Raw genomic sequence first — 19768 nt, forward strand, 5'->3', positions numbered from 1 at the left:
GAATGGTTGAATCTGTAGGTGACAAAAGCATCGATGGGGGTTTCAGCAGCAGGTAGGCTGAGGTAGGGGTGGAGACAGTCTTTGTGATGGAGAGAATATGGCGTTGGAAGCTTAGCTTGAGGTCAGATGGCTTGTTGAGGTTGCAAAAATCTAGTTTCGCCTGAGAAAACGATCGGACAGAGGGATGGAGTCATTGGGTAGTTCACCCAGGCTCGGCAACAAACTGCGGGTTGTCATCTCAGAGTATGATGAACAAAACCTTGCAGTGGACTAACCTCTTGTATGTGGTCCCATCTGAAGTTCACTTTTTACATTTTATCTTCAGTCCTTTTACCTGTTTTAGTTTCCTGCCTCTACTTTTATTTTTATACTTGGCCTTTTTTTGCTGTACTTATTTAGTTATTCCTGTGGTCTCCCTGGACCTTAGTTGTTTCTCTCTCCAGCACTGAGGGGCATGAGTATAAAATTTATAAACCTCAAGCAAAACTTGAAATTAGGATTCGCCCCTTTCCCCTCCTCCAGCCCATCCTTCCACAGGATGTGGATATGAAGAATCGTCTTCCAGATAAAGCAATTAATGCTGTGTCAATTAATACCTTTAAAAAAAAAAGAAATAATTCAGGAATGGGATTGCATCCCTCTCCCTGGCCACTGTCTGAGGCTGAACAAGACTGTTCACAACTTTGTCATCCTATTTGACCCTGAGATGAGCTTTCGACCCCATGTCCTCTCCGTCACCAAGATCGCCTACTTCCACCTCCGTAACATCGCCAGTTTCTGCCCCTGCTTCAGCTTATCTGTTGCTGAAACCCTCATCCATGCCTGTGTTACCTCTAGATTTGACTATTCCAATGCTTTCCTGGCCAGCCTTCCATCTTCCACCCTCCATAAACTTGAGCTCATCGAAAACGCTGCTGCCCGGATCCTAACTCGCACCAAGTCCCGTTCATCATCACCCCTGTGCTCGCTGATCTACATTGGCAATGCCTCGATTTTAAAATTCTCATACTTGTTTTCAAATTCCTTCATGGCCTCACCCATCCTATCTCTGTAACCTCCTGTAGCCCTACAACCCTCCCACATCTCTGTGCTCCTCCAATTCTGGCCTCTTGTGCATCCCTGATTTGAATCGCTCCACCATTGGTGGCCGTGCCTTCAGCTGCCTAGGCCCTAAGCTCTGGAATTCCCTCCCTAAACTGCTCCGCCTCTCTACCTCTCTCTCCTTCTAAGACACCCCGTAAAACCTACCTCTTTGACCAAGCCTTTGGTCATGTGTCCTAATAACATTGTGGCTCGGTGTCAAATTTTGTTTGATAACGCTCCTGTGAAGTGCCGTGGGATGTTTAACTACGTTAAAGGCGCTGTATAAATGCAGGTGATTGTTCTTGAGGGTTTAAGGATAAGTACAGATAGTGTTGATCAAGTGCGGTGTGGAGCATGATCTATCCTGAGCTGTTGGGACCATGGTAATGTAATGCCACAGAACATAGTTTGCCAAGGATGTGAGATGTAAGATTGGATGATGGTCTAGAGTTTTGCCTGATATACTTGTGACGGCACGGAAAGTTTTACAGAACCTTCCATCAGAAAATGAAGTGCATTGGGTTTAGCACAAGGAATGGATTGTACGTAGTCTGGAAGGAATGGGTTGAATGGCCTCTTTTTATGCGACACTTTTTAATGCTTCTGTGACATTTTTACCAGTAACTGTCAAGCTATTCATAGAATCAAATAACACTGAAGGAGGCCATTGGGACCATTGTGTTCGTTGCCAGCTCTTTGAAGAGCTATCCAATTAGTCTCACTCCCTTGCTCTTTCCCCATAGCCCTGCAGATTTCTTCTTTCCAAATATATATCCAATTTTCTTTTGTAAGTTACTATTGAATCTGTTTCCACCACCCTTTCAGGCAGTGCATTCCAGATAATAACAACTTGCTGGGCAAAAGAAATGCTCCTCATCTCCCATGGCTTTTTGGCAAATATCTTAAATCTGTGTCCTCTGGTTACCAACCTTCTTGCCAGTGGAGACAGTTACTCCCTATATACTGTATCTAAACCCCTTATAATTTTGAACACCTATTAAATCTCTTCTCTGCTCTAAGGGGAACAATCCTAGCTTCTCTAGTCTCCCCACATAACTGTAGTCCTTCATTCCAGGTGCCATTCTGGTAAATCTCCTCTGCACCCTCTATATTAGTAATAGAATGTTCTTATTTTTTTTCATTGAACAGAGAAACTTCCTACTGATAACACTGTACAAACATACCTGGTGCCTGTTGAAATATGTCCGTAAGAAACTTGATTCAGGCTTAGTTTAAGCATCAAGACAAGCACCCAAACGGCCATGAGGCCCAAACTCGATACAGTTACTGGGCCTTTATGCTGTATTTCTGTGCAGCAGGGGCACAACAATTGGCCTCAATGTCCTGCACTAGAGAGGGGAAAATTGCCCAGAGATCCTGATTGGTATCTAGTGACTCTGGCTAGGAATTGCACTTGTGGCATTTGATGAGTGAGGATGGGATCCGGCTCAGCTGTGATGTTCTCAATGGTTCAGTGACCTTGTGACATTCACTGTCTAAGCTCACACAGGATGAATGGCTACTTGATGAGGAAATGTATCTTAAGCAAATGTCAGTACCTTCAAGATAGGGCAGAAAATTGGAACAAGAGATTTTTTTGACCTTTGTAAAGTAAAATGTACATGGGAATATTATTGATTTTATTTAAATTGTTTTTGGTTCTGTGTAAATTCTAATCTAATATTTTATGGTGTCCAAATATAGATGTAAATCATGCATTCTCTAAGTACTAATACACAGCATTATGGGATCTTCCCTTGTAAGCAAAAGTATTGACTTAACCCTCTGAACATTTTAAATTTGTATTGGACCAAAAAAAAGCTGAATGCTTCAGAGCTGCTTTAAAATATGTCTAGAAATAGCACCCTAATACTGAAATAGCTAAGGGAAGACTGAAAGAGCTAAGGAGGTGCTGATACTCAACACTTAGAATGTCTGGTCATTGTAGAGTAGCAATCAATAAAACTAACAGAATAATGAACTACATTGCAGTGTACAAGTGTGAGGCAATCTACAGTACTCTGTTCAGGTCACACCTTGAGTACTCAGTTCATTTCTAATCACCAAGATACAAGGAAAACATTGAAGCAATGGAGCCCACTCAGTGAAGACCCATGAGGCTGCTGCTCATCACCAAAGCACTGAGTTATACAAATAGGATAGAAAATAAGAAAAAACAAAGGTAATTTGGCACACTGAGCTTGTCCAGTTAGTATTTCAGCTCACTCAGCGTAGCATCCAACTGCATCTTGGATTCTCTAATGTTCTTGATTTAAAAAAAACCCTCGGGCAATTAAGCTTGGAAAGAAACCAAATAAGAGGGGGCCATAGAGGGGTATGAGATACTAAGTAAAATAGAAAAGATAAACCCAACTATTTCAAATTAAGTTGTGGCTGTAGGGCAAGGAGACATAGGTACAAGCTGTAAATGCAATTCCAAACTGATGTGAGAAAGTCCTTATTCACAGAATACTTTATATCAGGTAAGATCTTCCCAGTGCAGTAGTGAGGGTGTAAACTTGAATTATCCAAGAGACTAAGATAGTTTGAACATCTCAAGTAAAAATAGTAATACTCGGCAGGTCCATCCATCTATATCTGAAAAGAAAAAATAGTACTGCAGGTTCTTGTTCTGGATCCTTTTTAATTTGTAACCTTTTATGATGTCTATATGAAGGTTGCTTTCACTGAAGCTGATAAGGAAAACTAAAAAAGAAAATAAGCAGTGACTTTTGTTGGTATGTGGCAGCCATTCTGTGACAGCAGATTCTCAAACAACAGTGGCATGAATATCCTGCGCTTTGGTCAGGAGTCTTCCTCATGTAGTGCTATGGGATCTTTAGCATCCAGGTATATAGGACCATGATTCAATTTCTCACCTGAAGAACAGTACCGTTGACAATATGATGCTCCTTTAGTACTGCAACTCGACTGCCAGTCTAATTTGTGTATTTGAGTCCTAGTGTGAAGCTTGCACCCAGAACTTTGCCACACAAACAAGAGTGCTACCAACTCAGCTTAGCTGACACTTGTAGGTTTTCATTCAATATGTATTTATGTTAGGACTGTTGAAAACACATTTTTCATTTAACGGCAGTGGTTGATCTTTTGTGTTTGGGAATTATGGGCTAGATAGAAATTGGGTTGCTTTGTGCCACTTGTTAGCACCCCCGGGGGGCGCTAATGGGGCGCAAATGCCCTAGTGCATGGGCGCGGCGCCGCTCCCGCGAAATTCCGTGATGATGTCATTGCTGTGCGTAGTGCCCCGGCCGCAAACTTCCCTTGCGCCCCCATACCTATTGCCGAGCGATACGTGCAACAGAATCAGGGGGTGGCTTTTCAGTGGTGGTAGCGGGCGGCATCGCAATTTAAAGGGCAGGTGTCAGGCGGCCATTTTTATTTTGGCCGACTGCCAGCGCCTGCCCCCTTTCACATTTGTATGCAGGGTGCCGGCCATGATCGTTCAGCCGGCACTCCTCTTGTCCGGCAGGGCCCCGGTGCGCACAGCGCTAGGCCCCACCCCTTTAATCAGGGGAGGAAGCCTGCAATGATGCAGCGCTACTGCACGTAGCGCCGCGACATTGAGTTGTAGCGTTCCAAGAAGGAGGTGGACGCTTCCAGTAGCGCTCCACCTCCTCCTTGAGGTGCTACTACTGAATTTACGGGGTAGGGTCGCTAACTTTTTCGGCGAGCTAAAATTAACGTCCGAAAATGGGCTATACCCAATTTTTCCCTCTATGTTGTGGTAATTGAGGGGATTAATTTGCCCTGACCAAATGTCAATGCCTGAATTCCTGTGAAAGCCACTCTTGTAATCGATCGATATAAGGGAGCATTCCAATGTGGGTTAGGGGGTTGGAGGTAGAATTATGGCATTATTTAGTGATTCATATTGGGAATACATACCTGTTTGTACCATTTTTAATAGTTCTAAAGCTGCTTTTAAAAGGGGTTTCACTTAGTGGCGTTCCATAGCAATTTGTTCTGCAGCCGTGCTGTACATAATATCTGTGAATGATAGGAAACTGGATGTCTCTCGTAGTATAAATATGTACAAAACTATGTGCGCAGGTAATGAATAGAAAGGAGAGTATCATTGGAGTGACTTGTACTAATTGTGTAGATGGGTTGAGATATGACAGGTGGGTTTTAATGTGGATAAATGTAGGGTAATAATATTGGAACAGGTAATAGTCAATATGTATAACATGAAAGGGTCCTATTTTATTCGGAGTTGCAGGGGGCTTGGGGGCAGGTTGGGGAAAGACTAGTTCTATTGGGAAGTATTAGAAAAGGCTTGAAGAGTGAGTACAATGATTCAAGACCTTAGGGGACTAAGTTATGAAGGAAAGCTCAAACATTTAAACTTCTTGTTAACTGTCTTGAAGTCACTGAAAATAAAAATCGTGCGATGTAAAACAGACTGCCAACTCCTTATACCCCGTTTTACACTGTCGTACTAAGTCGATCTACCTCATTATGTTCTGGTAAAACTGCCTGTTTATAAACTGTGAAAAGACCACTAGCATGATGGAGAAAGTACTGGGCAGTAACCACGGCCTGCACCAGCACTGTTGATTCCTACCCATACTGCAATTAAAATAGTTTCTGGAACATTTATAGTACTGTGTTTTCTATACAGTGGTGAAAACTGGCTTAGTTTCTATGGTTTTAAAACACACGTGGTGGGCTGGCGCATTAAGTTTTTGAAAAAGGTTTCTTTTAAGGCAAATTGTTCTACTCTGCCATGTTTATACAAATGTACGTAGAGCTAATAAGTGCTGCATAATCTACTTCCAGCATGGGAAGCAGAGGGGTAGGTGTGGTTGATCTGCTACTTGCACTTCTGTCATCACAGACAGTCAGAAAAGTCAAAGGCCTAGAAATTCAGGGGTTTAGCGTCACCCGTTACTGCCAGATTCGGGCAAAAAAATGGCGGCTACCGCTCTTCTGCCTGCTGCTGGTGGGTCCCGTGGCGGCCACTATTTTCAGATGGCCGGCAGTGCTACCAATGTCCACGCTTGCTACGGATATGTAGATTATGCAGATCATGACATCAGTGAGTGTGCAATGCTCACTTGACGCCCATCTGCGAATTTCGACTTCGCCGCTCCACTTACCAGCATGCCTTAAGTGTGGCAAGCTGGTCAGGCATTGACCAGCAGGAAGGAGGTTCCAGCAGCGGTATTTAAAGGGATCATCAGCAACTACTTGCAACTGACATGTTTCTGCAGTTTGACTGCCTGTGCAACTTTCTGCAACTCCAGCAGCTTTATTAACTTCTGTCAAGGTTCTATGGTAACAGGGAGTGCTGTTGCAAATGGAGAACGCCTTCATTCTTATTTTAAAATTTCTGCTCACAACACTTACTCACAGTCATGGGGGCTCTACTGGCAGTCCCCTTCGCGCTCGAGTATCTTCAAGAGAGAGAGGGAGCGGAGGTAGCAAAGAAGACGAGAAGATGCACGCAGAGGGAGGAGGATGGGGGCCAGGAGGGCTCTTAACAGAGGAGGCCTTACCCACCTAGGGTCTTCCAAGAGAACTTCTCTTGTATCCATTTAAGCAAGGAGGCTACGCTTCAGCAAGGAGATGGTCACAGAACTCTGCCACCTCCTGCAACCAGACCTGCAGCCTGAGAGCAGGGCGAACACGGCTCTCCCAGTGGCAGTCAAGGTCACCATGGCCCTCAATTCCTTCGCTGGTGGCTCCTTCCTGTCTGCAGCAGGAGATATAGCTAAAATCTTACAGTTCACCGTCCATCGCTGTATCCGGGTGGTCACTGAGGCTCTCCACACCAGGGGAAGGTCTATGTTTTCTTCGCTCTGAGGCGAGAGAAGCAAGACGAGTGCGCATGTGGCGTTGCCAGGATAGCGGGCTTCGCCATGGTGCGGAGCGCCGTCGACTGCACTCACGTGACACTGCGGGTGCCGTATAACAACCCTGAGATCTTCCGCAACTGCAAAGGCCACCACACACTTAATGTGCAGTTGGTGTGCGACCACTTGGGGTGTCCCATTTCATGGTGGTCTGCTGCATGCTTCACAGCTTGGCCATCATGAGGGCGCAGCCCTAGACACCAGACACTGCAGGACCACCTCAGGAGGAGGACGAGGGAGAGGAGGAGGTGGAAGAGGAAGATGATCAAAAGGAGGGAGGGAGGAGGCAGGCAGCCAGTCCTTGTTCTGGATGGGCTGTCCATGAACGCCTCATCAGACTCTGATTCCAATGAAAAACACCAGATCCCTGTTGCTTACCACATTCCCATCATACCATCCCTCTGTCACGGAATATCACAACGTCCTCCTGGGCACAAAGCTGAAATGAGATCCACCACAAACGAATCCACACAAAATTAATCAATTTATCCAAAATCAATTGACACATATTTATACTTACAATATGAGCTAATCGCCCTTGTGCAGTGTCTGTTATTCCCCAGCATGGCTGATGAAAGGCTGCTGAGTTTCCATGGAGGAGACTTCAGATGGCCTTGCAAGACGACCTAGAGCAGCTCTGGCCCTAGAAGGCCCGGCTGTAGACTGAACCACCTCAACATGGGCGGCAGCAGCAAGGGCAATGGCGGAGTGGCATTGGTGGGAACAGGAATGCTGTCATCCTGAGAGAGGACAGCATGGTTCTGCTCCGCTGACCCATTGACACTCCCCCAGGGTGGTGCCTCAGCATTCCTGGCAATCTGTTGGAGCACAGATTGCTGGGCTGCTGTGACACCCTGCAAGCCCTGGTCGACGCTAGTAAACCCAGCCACAATGGTGGCAATCTGAGCTTGGATGGCATCAAGCTGAGACTGCATGACAGCAGGGTGGCATCAAGCCGAGACTTCTTGAGAGTGGTCTGTGCTTTCGTTCAGCGCTAAGATGTTGGGTCGCTTCCGCCTGTGTTGCAATGGCAGCCGCGACATCGCCTGTCACACGCACTGCACCATCATGTCTGGGTTGACACGGTCTCTTGGGAGTCTTCCATCATTTCCAGCCTGAAAATCCTGGGCTCCAAGCCCCGTGCAATGTTGGAGGCAGACTCCTCCATGCTCCTTGACATTGCCAAGAGGCTCTCTAGCAGGCTTGCCATTTCACCTAGCAATTCGGTGTGCATGCCCATCACCCTTCTTCTGAAGGCCGCCCCATCAAGGTCCTCATCTGAGTCCTGTGCAGTAGAACTCGTACACTGACTCGCCCTCCAGGGAGCTGGCCCTGAGCTACCCTTTTTCTCTGGCATTGCTGCAGCCCACTCGTGCCCAGTGCTTCATCCTGTGCAGATCCCGCTTCTACACTAGCCTCTAAAGTACGCGTAGTGCCAGTTTCTGAGCTGGTGTCTGCGAGTGACAGATGCAGTGACACTGTCTTCTTCTTCTTCCTCCTCGGTCTCCTGCTTTGCCTCGGGGACTGGCTGCTCAATTGCTTGGTCTTGATAAGCAGAAAGGCACAAGAGTTGGGATATGGTGGAGGTGGGTGGAAGCTTGCATACAGCATCAGCAGCTTGAAAGTGAGAAGCGATTGTGGGATGAGGGGCAAGTGGGTTGTGAGAAGAAGCATTAGGAATGAGCATACCGTTGTTGTCCCCATGGGCTTCAACCTCGCCAGTTGCCACAGCCTCCATTATCTGCTGCCCAATGATCTCCAGCGCGCTCTCCTCCAGCTGGCTCGGGTCCTGTATGGCAGCTTGCCCCCCCCCCCCCCCCCCCCCCAATCTGCCGTTGCTCTCTCCGATTATGCGTGAATTTGGCCTGCAAGAGAAAGAAAAGTGTGTGTGTGTGGTGCAATATGTATGGGTGATGTGCCTGCCATGGTTGAATAGTTGTCGGTGTGTGCTGGGTGTGAGTGTTGCAGCAGTGGGAGGTTGTGAGGGTGAAGTGAAGCTCTGATTGTGAGGTCTGAATGGTGCTAGGTAGAGATTATTGGTAGGTGAGTTCTCGGGGTGTGGTGCATTGAGCAGTGTGTGAGGCTTTTGGTGCAGATGATGGGATATGGCATTTGCTGAAGCTTTGACCTACCGTGTGAGGTCATTAAACTTCTTGCGGCACTGGATGGCTGACCTTGGGACCACAGTGTTTGCCGTCAAATAGGCGACTATCTCCTGTCAGAGCCTTCAAGAGGTGTATGGCGAGGGCTTCCTGCCAGTGTGTGGGAAAAGGACAGCTCGCCTCCTCTCCACGGCCGCGACTAGGGCCTCGAGCCGCGTCTGAGAACCTGTGGGCTCTCTCCTTGTGCTGAGGCTCCTCCATGTGTTTCCACTGCTGTCTTCTTCCAGCTGAAATTGTAAGTGGCTTGACAATGAGGTGCTGTAGCATCAATACACCTCCCCTTTAAGTACTGAATAAAGCCTGTGCCAAACATGACTGGGAATTTGACTGGACTCGATATTGGCCCTTCTGTTGAGCGGTAAGCCAATGAGCAGCGGTTTTAGCGCTGAGGTCAAGACTACAATCATGTTAATGAGGACTGAGCATAAATTTTGCGTACTACCTAGACCATTTTGACCCGGCGCAGCTTAACATCATTGGGCCTTAACACTGCCCGTTTTGTGGCCATAACCAACTTCTAGGCCCATGTCTATTTTGCTGCCGACACTTTGGAATTTCACTAGAAAAGTGGGTTTATGTTGGGTATTATGGAAATAGATGGTGTATAGAGGCAAGACAGAATCAAAACATGGGTTGTTTTGGCTCCTGTTTACTACTGTGAAAGGAAAATTATGGATGTAGTGAGGGGTTGTAACATGTTTTCCTATTGACAGATGCCTAAGAATTATGGGACATTATATAATGTACTTTCTGCTCTTAAACGTAAAAAAGATGGATTTGATAACTGTTTAGAACTCAAGTACACTTCTGCCTGCAGCAAATTTTTATTTAGCAGGTATTTGGAGTAAGTGGAAATGGGTGATTTATGGCAGGACATGCTACAGATTTTTTCCTCAACATGTAAGTGTTAAAAGTTCATGGTTTGCTTTTTTTGATGGGAAATGGCAAGGACTGCATGGAAGTTCTGTACATACCTCTGGTAAGGTCTATTGTTCTGTGGTGGAAGTTTGTGCATTATATCCTGAGAATGATTATATCCTGTGTGCCAGAATCCATTGAATTAGACAATGATAAATGTAATACAATAACAATGAGAAAGGATATTCAGTAATGGTCAGCAGAGGCTTTGTGATAGCTAATAGCCATATAATAAGAAAATTCACACTCATGAGCTTATTACATTGGCAAACTGTCCAGATGCATTCTATGAATATATCCATGTAGCGGAAAGAGGTTCACAATATAATGCATTCATCGATTCAGAATGAGACATCTTCTGTATTAAGTTGCTATGCCTATGACTTAGAGCTGCTTAACTGCTATTTCTGGAAGTGAATCTGATGGTGCGACTTGTACGTGACTGCATGTGCAAAACCTTGAACAATTCCAGTTCTCTGTTCCATTACACAACTTAAGAGACAGTTTCCACAGCACTGCAAGAAGGAGTCATGTATAAGGTAGGTTTAGTGAAAATTGGCATGAGAACGGAGTCACAAGTAGGAGAGCTCTAGGGAGTTGGGTTAATTTTTAGCTACAAAGTTGAGTATAGAGCTTTGTATTTATTAGAGGTCTGCATTCACTGACAATTTATTGCAAATTCTCAAAATTTGTGACAAAGCATCAAATGTGAGCTTTTTGCCTTATATTTCTCTTCTGTATTTCAAGACAGCTTCTTGAAGTGGTTCTGCAATAAATACATTGTCAAAATTGCCTTGAATTTGAAATAAATGCACGTAATTGATCCGAAGACACATTCTGGTTATGCACAATGTGGAAGTGGAGTCAAAGTTCAATTTCATCAAGGCTTATTATAACATTATCGAATATTAACCTGCTTGTGATCAGAGCTGCTTTTGGAATTTGGCTCTGCGAAGTCAGAGGTATTCCTTTCTGTTACCAATAGCATTCCATTCAAACTGCATCATGGTTTCATGAATGAGGAAAGAAACCCATCATCATCAGCTGCCCACCTCCTGATGTCCCAGCTACCCCATCAGGTGGTTTTCACAGGACCTACTTTGAATCTGGCATCTCTTTGCAGGGTTCATGAAAGAAAGAGAAATTAAAAAAAAAAAAAAAAAAAAATATGTGCAGCCTTTGACAAAATGAAACATCTTTTTCTAGTTTCAGTTTTAATGCATAGAATCATAAAATGATAAAGCACAGAAGGAGGCCTCTTTGGTAGAGCTATCCGATTAGTCCCACTCCCCTGCTCTTTCCCCATATCCCTGTTTTTAAAAAAAAAAAAAAAAAAAAATTTCCTTTCAAGTATTTATCGAATTTCCTTTGAAAGTTACTATTGAATCTGCTCCCACCACCCTTTCAGGCAGTGTATTCTGGATCACAACAACTTGCTGCTTAAAAAAAAATGTTTCCTCGTGTCACCTCTGGTTCTTTTGCCAATCACCTTAAATCTGTGTCCTCTAGTTATCGTCCCTTCTGCCACTGGAAACAGTTTATATTTATTTACTCTATCAAAACCATTCATGATTTTGAACACCTCTATCAAATCTCTTAACTGTCTCTGCTCTAAGGAGAACATCCTCAGCTTCTCCAGAGTCTCCACATAACTGAAGTCCTTCAACCCTGTTACCATTCTAGTAAATCTCTTCTGCACCCTCTCTAATGCCTTGACATCCTTCCTGAAGTGTGGTGCCCAGAATTGAACACAATACTCCAGCTGAGGCCTAACCAGTGTTTTATAAAGGTTTCGCATAACTTCTCTGCTTTTGTACTCTATTCCTCTTATTATTAAAGCCAAGGACCGCCTATGCTTTTTAAACAGCCTTCTGATCATGTCCTGCCACCTTCAAAGATTTGTGTACATACACCTCCAGGTTTCTCTGTTCCTGCACCCCCTTTAAAATTGCACCATTTCGTTTATATTGGCTCGCCTCATTCTTCCTACCAAAATGTATCACTTCACACTTCTCTGCATTAAATCTCATCTGCTGTGTGTCTGCCCATTTCACTAGTCTGTCAATGTCCCCCTGAAGTCAGTTACGATCCTCCTCATTGTTTACTACATTTCTAAGTTTCAAGTCATCTGCACACTTTGAAATTATGCCCTGTATACCCAAGTCCAGGTCATTAATATATTATTAAAAAGAGTAGTGGTCCTAATACCAACCCCTCCTAAGGAACACCATTGTATACTTCCCTCCAGTCTGAAAAACAACCATTCACCACTATTCTCTGCTTTCTGCCCCTTAGCCAATTTTGTATCCACACTGTCACTGTCCCTTTAATCCCATGGGCTTTAATTTTGTGCTGTGAAATCAGGTTTGTCAGAATAGAATCTGAAATTAGAATCAGCTAAGCAGCCATTTCCATAGTTTGTGAGAATTTAATAGAACTTGCATATGTAGAAGTTGGTTATAAAATGTAGTTTGCAAACCATTTCATTATTTTTCTTATACTTGGAGTCAGAATAGCCTAGCATTTACTGTAAATATACCATAATTGTTATTTATTCTTCAGTTATTGTTAAACGAATTCAGTTAGCAATTATGCCTAAGGAACATGTGTATCATTCTGCTGCTTCTTGCAAAAGATCCTGTGGAGACATGCAGTATAAAGAAAAACTTTCTGTTCATTATTGTGGGCACATCATCAAACGTGCCTGTATTTTCAGGGCATGTGTGAACGCTGTCAAAGGTATAAGAGCTGAGGGCTCACTTACACAAGTTGTTAGAGACACAGAAGCCAAAAGTGTAATACATCTTCAAAACATTTTCAGATGTTAACTTTTTCAATCATGCAGGAAGGAGTCATGTATAAGGTAGGTTTAGTGAAAATTGGCATGAGAACGGAGTCACAAGTAGGAGAGCTCCAGGGAGTTGGGTTAATTTTTAGCTACAAAGTTGAGTATAGAGCTTTGTATTTATTAGAGGTCTGCATTCACTGACAATTTATTGCAAATTCTCAAAATTTGTGACATAGCATCAAATGTGAGCTTTTTGCCTTATATTTCTCTCCCTTCCCCCCCACCCCTGCTTCCCCAACAAAAGTCTCACTTTTGTTTCCCACTTCAAGCAGATTTTGACTTGGTAATGTCCAAGTTACATGAATTATTACTAATGTGCTTATCCAGGCTGCTATTGTATGTGCATTACATTAGGCTAATTCTGCAGGAAGGGCTAAGTTTCCTGAATTTTGTTGTCCAAGGAAGCTTGTCTTGTTTCTTTTTTGTTCTGAAGTCAACTGGGACAAGAGGAAAATAAGTAGTGTTTGTATACACGAACGTGTACATTTAATATTGGTGTCTATTCTTGACAAAGAAAAAACGATTGAATGTTTAGTAGTTTAGCGACTGGTATAAGTTCAGTAAAAGGTTGCAATCAATAGTTATGTGGTAATTAATATCTGGATTGGTTTTATCCTGAGTGCACTGGACAAATCAGAAATGTCAATTTCAGACTCCGAAAAGATACTTGGATGAGTGTAGAGATGTCTGGAATATTTTCTGTCAACCAGGAAGCATTCTGATTCCATGGCACTGCTCCTGAACATTCTAGGCAGGATTTATTTATTAAAAGTTGTGGTATGCGTGCTTCTGCATTGAGTATGCTTTCATGAAACTATCCTCTTTGTGCCAGGAGTGTCTTTTAACCTTCAAAGTTTAATGTCATTTACATTCCAACATTCGAACGATGATCCTAGCTTGAGAATCTCAAAATACAATTTGCATTGTACGATGTGAAATGTAATAGTAATTTTTAGCATTAAATTTTTTTAAATAACCAGACTGCTTGCTAGCAGCTTTTAAACAACACAATCTGCTGAAGTCTGTCCTAAGGAGGTAAAAGTAACTAAAATCTACTGTCAGATTTCTGATTTTTTTTTTTGTCTTTTCTTATTTATCCGGCAATGGAACTTCAGACACTGAGAAGATGGGAGAAAAAAAATGGTATATATGCGTATATTAGGTTAGCCAAACAACGATCACATTTTCTGCCAGTGGTATTGATGCAGTAACTGAAATCCTCAATGTGGTAACTCTAAACTGTATGCTACTTCCGTCAAGAGGAAACTTCCTTCGAGTGTTGCTTGAAGATAACGCTCAGAGACTGCCTATTATCAATACAAGTGTTTGTGCAGTTTCCTTTTTCCTGTGTTGAGTTCATCATATAATGTATTCTGTTTGTAAACCCCTGGGAAAACATTCTTGCTAGTATGCAAGATAAACAAGACCCCACCTATATCATCTAGTCCCCTGAGATTTTTAAGTAACTAAAAATGCATACTATTTGATAGTAAGTTTCTTAAGTGGCAATGGGGGGAATTTTTAGGGTTAACAGATTGTACTCATAATCACACCTGTTCACATTCCCTACCACACTTAATAGCTGACTAGTTCTAAAGTTAAAAAGTTATGCTTAGTACATGCAGTTTGGATAAATACTAAAATATTGAGCATAGTTGTACTTCCTGTCTATGATGTAGATAGATGACTTTTATATGCAGGAGAAATAATATCTGTTGAATAGGCAGTCAATTTTTGCATCACAGTTATCCTTTGCTAAAACCTATTTTCAAAAAATAAATGTAGGATATACAAAGAAAGGGAGGATTTGAATATTACGACTCAAATTATGCAGTGTCGTAAACTGAGTCTCTTGCACAATTAATCAGTTAACTAATAGACTGGTCTTGAAGACAAATTCAGTGTAAAGCGTATTCAAATGATGCCAGCTTTTGGTTACTTGCAAGTGTGGTTGAGGGAAGTTTGTTTGACCTTTTAGAACCATGTGGTCATTCTAATAAAATTCTGTTTTGAAACTGCAAGTACACCACATCATGCCTATTCAAAGGATCAGTACTTAAACAGTGATCACTGCATTCCATAAAATAAATAAAACAACATTACACACTGTTGCTCCTGTAGAGTTATGGATGTATAGTTTTTTGTAAATGTTGATTACATCATTAAGCATACTTAGCTGGTGTTTTCCCAGCATGACAGAGCACAAATTGACATCCAAGAGATGTAAAACCACAGACGGTTAAAGTACAGAAGGAGGCCATACAGCCCATCATGTCTATGCTGGTGCTATGCTTGACCAATCCAAAATTAATCCCACTGCCCTGCTTTCTCCTCATAGCCCTGTATCTTCTTCGATTCAAATATTTATCCAGTTTTCCTTTAAAAGATGCACTGATCTCTGCCTCAGCCACACCCTATAGCAAAACATTTCAAAGCTCCAACAACCCTCTGTGTTTTAAAAAAAAAAAAAAAAAAAATTCTGCTCACTCTTATTGATTTTTAAATTGATGACTCCTTATTACTGATTTCTCAACCAGAGGAAGTAGCCTTTCCCTATTCACATTATCAAAACTCTTAATCAGTTTAAGAATTTGTATTAAATCCTTTCTTACTCTTTTCTGCTCCAGTGAACATAATCCTAGTGTATCAAGTATCTCCTTGTAATTATAGTTTCCATATCCCTGGCAGCATCCTGGTAAATCTATGCTGTGTGTTCTCTATGGCTTTAATATGTGGTCTACAATGGAGCATCCAAAACTGCACAAAGTACTCTTAACTGTGTCCTTACAATGCTTGTATAAATGTATCATTATTTCTTTACTCTTCTGCCCTATGCCTTATTTATAAAACCCAAAATGTCATTGGCCTGTTTTATAGCTTTAGCTATCTGCACTCGCAGAAAGAAATATGTATTTGGCCCTCTATGTATCCACACACTTCAGAATCTTTCCGTTGAGCATATACCTCATGTTACCTCACACTTACCGGTATTAAGTTGTATCTGACCCTTGTTTTCCCATTCGGCTTGTATATCTATGTCATCCTGAAGTCTTGTACAGTCTTCCTTACAGCTTGCCAAACAACTCCTTTTGTGTTATCAGCATATTTCAAGATTGAGCTCCATATACCCAAGTCCAAATTATAGATACAAGAACAAAAGTGGCCAGCGTGTGCCCCTGGGGTACACCACTTCCATTCTAAGTAACATCCATTTATCCCAGCTCTTTGCTTCCTGTCCATCAGTGACATTTCTACCTATGCTGGTACATTTTATCCATTACCATACACCCAATTTTAACAAGGTTCTTAAGTTACCTTACTGAACATCTTCTCAAAATCCAAATAAACTGCACCTACATTCCTTTATCTATTCAATCACTTAAAAAATACTCCACTGAATTTGTCAAACAGGACTTGCCTTTAACAAACATGTCCTGACTGTCCTTGATTAACCAATGCATTTCTAAATACTCACTAATTTTATCTTGTAGGCAAAATTGGGGCCAATTTCCTTTGATTTGGGATTTTCACATGCTAAATAATTAAATGAGAAAAAGAGAGTTGTACCCATCTGTAGCGTCTTTTAAAACATAATTAGTTCCAACCAAATTTGTTAAGTTTAAAGCAAAAACACAATAATACTAACAATGTTAGGAGGAGGAAAGATTCTTTTCAGGGTTTCTATGTTCTTTAAACTTATAAAGCCTGCAACCTTTGTGAGGTGAGTTGGGCAGATGAATAGTGTTGTGTGTTAGCGTTCTAACTCAATGTGCCATTTAGTAGGCAACCATCTATCCCTGTAAGGAGCAAAACAAAATCTGTGGGCAGGATACTTTGCTATACATTATGAAAACTAGATGAAAGATGATTTTACATGTCGCTGACATGACATTTGATCTCGTCCAGTCTGGGTACTACTGAAGTTAAACGTACCTGTCTTTGCAAATCTGGTAGCAACACCTGTTTAATGTTGGGTGAACCATGCTGTTCACAACCTTGGCGTTTTTAAAAATTCATTCTTGGGATATGGGCGTCACTAGCAAAGCCAGCATTTATTGTCCATCCGTAGTTGTCCTTGAGAAGGACGTGGTGGGCCTTCTTGAACTGCTGCAGTCCATGTGGTGAAGGTAGACCCATAATGTTATTAGGTAGCATGTTCCAGGATTTTAACCCAGTGCCAATGAAGGAACAGTGATATAATCTAAGTCGGGTTGGTGCAGGTTATTGGTGAGTAAATGCCACTTGATAGTATTGTTAATGACTCCTTCCATCACTTTGCTGATGATTGTGAGTAGGCTGATAGGATAGTAATTGGACAGGTTAGATTTGTCTTGCTTTATGTGGAGTGGACATACCTGGGCAATTTTCAACATTGTTTGGTAGATGCCAGTGTTCCATCCCTATTTGAATAGGTTGGCTGGAGGCACAGTTAGTTCTGGAGCATAGGTCTTCAGCACTACATTCGCAATGTTGTCGGAGGCAGTAACCTTTGCTGTGTCCAGTGCACTCAGCTATTTCTTGAGTGAATTGAATTTATTGAAGACTGGCAGCTGTGATAGTTGGGTTCTCAGGAGGAGGCCGAGAAGGATCATCCACTCGGCACTTCTGGCTGAAGATGGTTTTGAATGCTTCAGCCATGTTTTTTGCACTCGCGTGCTGGGCTCAGTCATCATTGAGAATGCGAACATTCATGGAGCCTCCTCCCGTTAGTTGCTTAATTGTCCACCGACTGGATATGGCAGGCATGCAGAGCTTTGACCTAAACTGTTGGCTGTGGGATGATTTCGCTCTGTCTGTAACATGCTGCTTTTGCTGTTTAGCATGCATATAGTCCTGTATTGTAGCTTCACAAGGTTAGCATCTCATTTTCAGGTACGCCTGGTGCTGCTTCCACGTAGCTCTTCTACACTCCTCATTGAACCAATTTTGGTCATCTGGTTTGATGATGGAGGAATGAGGGATATACCGGGCTATGAGGTTACAGATTGTAGTGGAGTACTATTCTGCTGTTGCTGATGGCCCACAGCACCTCATGGATGTCCAGTTTTGAGTTGCTAGACTGGTTGATCTATCCCACTTATGCCACACGACACGATGGAGTGTGTCCTCAGTGTGAAGACGGGACTTAGTTTCAAAAGGACTGTGCAGTGGTCACACTTACCAGTGCTGTCATGAACAAATGCATCTGCGACAGGTACATTGGTGAGGATGAGGTTAAGTTATTCCCTCCTATTGCTTCTATCGCTACGTGCCATAAGCCCAATCTGGCAGCTATGTCCTTCAGAACTCGGGCAGCTCAGTCAGTGATGATACGATCAAGCCATTCTTGATGGATATTGAAATCTCCCACCCAGAGTATATTCTATTCGATCCCAAACTGGCCTTCTGACCCTGTCACGAAGACTGCCTACTTCCACCTCTAACATATCTTACCATTGCCCCTACCTCAGCCTACCTGCTGCTGTAACTATCCTCCATGCTCTTGTCACCTCCAGACTCAACTATTCAGTGCTCTCCTTGCCGGCCTCCAGCCATAAACTTCAGCTCATTCAACATGTGCTACCCATACCCTATCGCACACCAAGTCACGTTCGCCCATCATGTGCTACCCATACCCTATCGCGCACCAAGTCACGTTCGCCCATCATGTGCTACCCATACCCTATCGCGCACCAAGTCACATTCGCCCATCATGTGCTACCCATACCCTATCATGCACCAAGTCACGTTCGCCCATCATACCTGTCCTTGCTGAACTACATTAGCTTCCAGTCCCCCATGCCTCAAATTTAAAATTCTCGTCCTTGTGTTTAAATCACTTCATGGACTCATTCCTCCCTATGTCTATAACCTCCTTCAGCCCTACAACCCGCCCCATCTAACTCTCCATTCCTCCAACTCTGGCCTCTTGTGCATCGCTCCCTCCATTCACCCCGCTATTGGCAGCTGTTACTTCCTAGATCCCATGGCTTTAAACTAATGAAGTGGGGGGGGGGGGGGATTCAGAGTAAATTTAGAGAAAGAGTACATTTAAAAGCAGCGAGAAAAATGTCAAAGCTCTAGAGCAGAGTAGCGTTTTGGGTAAAAAAATAAGCAGAGTGGGTCAGGAAGGGACAAAGACTAACGAAGGTAATAAGGCATCAGTGACTAAGGTGACATCAGGTAAAAATAGAAATAAGTCAAAGCTAAAGGCACTACAGTGAATGCACGAAGCATTTGCAACAAAATAGATGAATTAATAGCGCAGATAGAAATTAATAGGTTTGATCTAATAGCCATCACAGAGACGTGGTTGCAATGTGGCCAAGATTGGGAACTAAATATTCCAGGATACTTAACTTTTAGAAGAGATAGACAAAATGGAAAAGGAGGAGGGGTAGCCCTGATAAAGGATGGGACAAAGACAGTAGAGAGAAAGGATCTTAGCTCTGAAAATCAAGAAATAGAATCAGTTTGGGTGGAGCTAAGAAACGGCAAGGGACAGAAAACATTGGTGGGAGTTGTTTATAGGCCCGCAAACAGTAGTTGCAATGTAGGGCAGAGTATAAATCAGAAAATTAGAGACGCAATTAACAAGGGTAATACAGTAATCATGGACTTTAATCTATATATAGACTGGGCAAACCAAATTTGCAGTAATAGTGTGGCGGACGAATTCATGAAATATATGCAAGATAGTTTTCTAGATCAGTATGCTGAAGAACCAACTCGGGAACAGGCTATTTTAGATCTAGTATTGTGCAACGAGAAAGGGTTCACTAATAACCTTGTAGTAAAGGGGCCTTTAGGGAAGAGTGACCATAATATGAAAGAATTTTATACTGAGTTTGAAAGTGATTTAGTTAAATCCGAAACTAGGGTCTTAAATCTAAACAAAGCAA

The 19768-nt window shown here is 42.8% G+C and overlaps 1 protein-coding gene across 3 annotated transcripts in view; it reads left to right on the plus strand.

The window, feature by feature from the left end:
- sptbn1 (spectrin, beta, non-erythrocytic 1) overlaps nucleotides 1-19768 on the plus strand; it is a 267400-nt gene that overhangs the window by 147049 nt on the left and 100583 nt on the right. The gene's annotated exons all lie outside the window — the stretch shown is intronic.

The sequence above is a fragment of the Somniosus microcephalus genome, chromosome 3, assembly GCF_052327205.1.
Source record: "Somniosus microcephalus isolate GS21.2 chromosome 3, FLI_Smic_1.0, whole genome shotgun sequence".
Classification (NCBI taxonomy): Eukaryota; Metazoa; Chordata; class Chondrichthyes; order Squaliformes; family Somniosidae; genus Somniosus; species Somniosus microcephalus.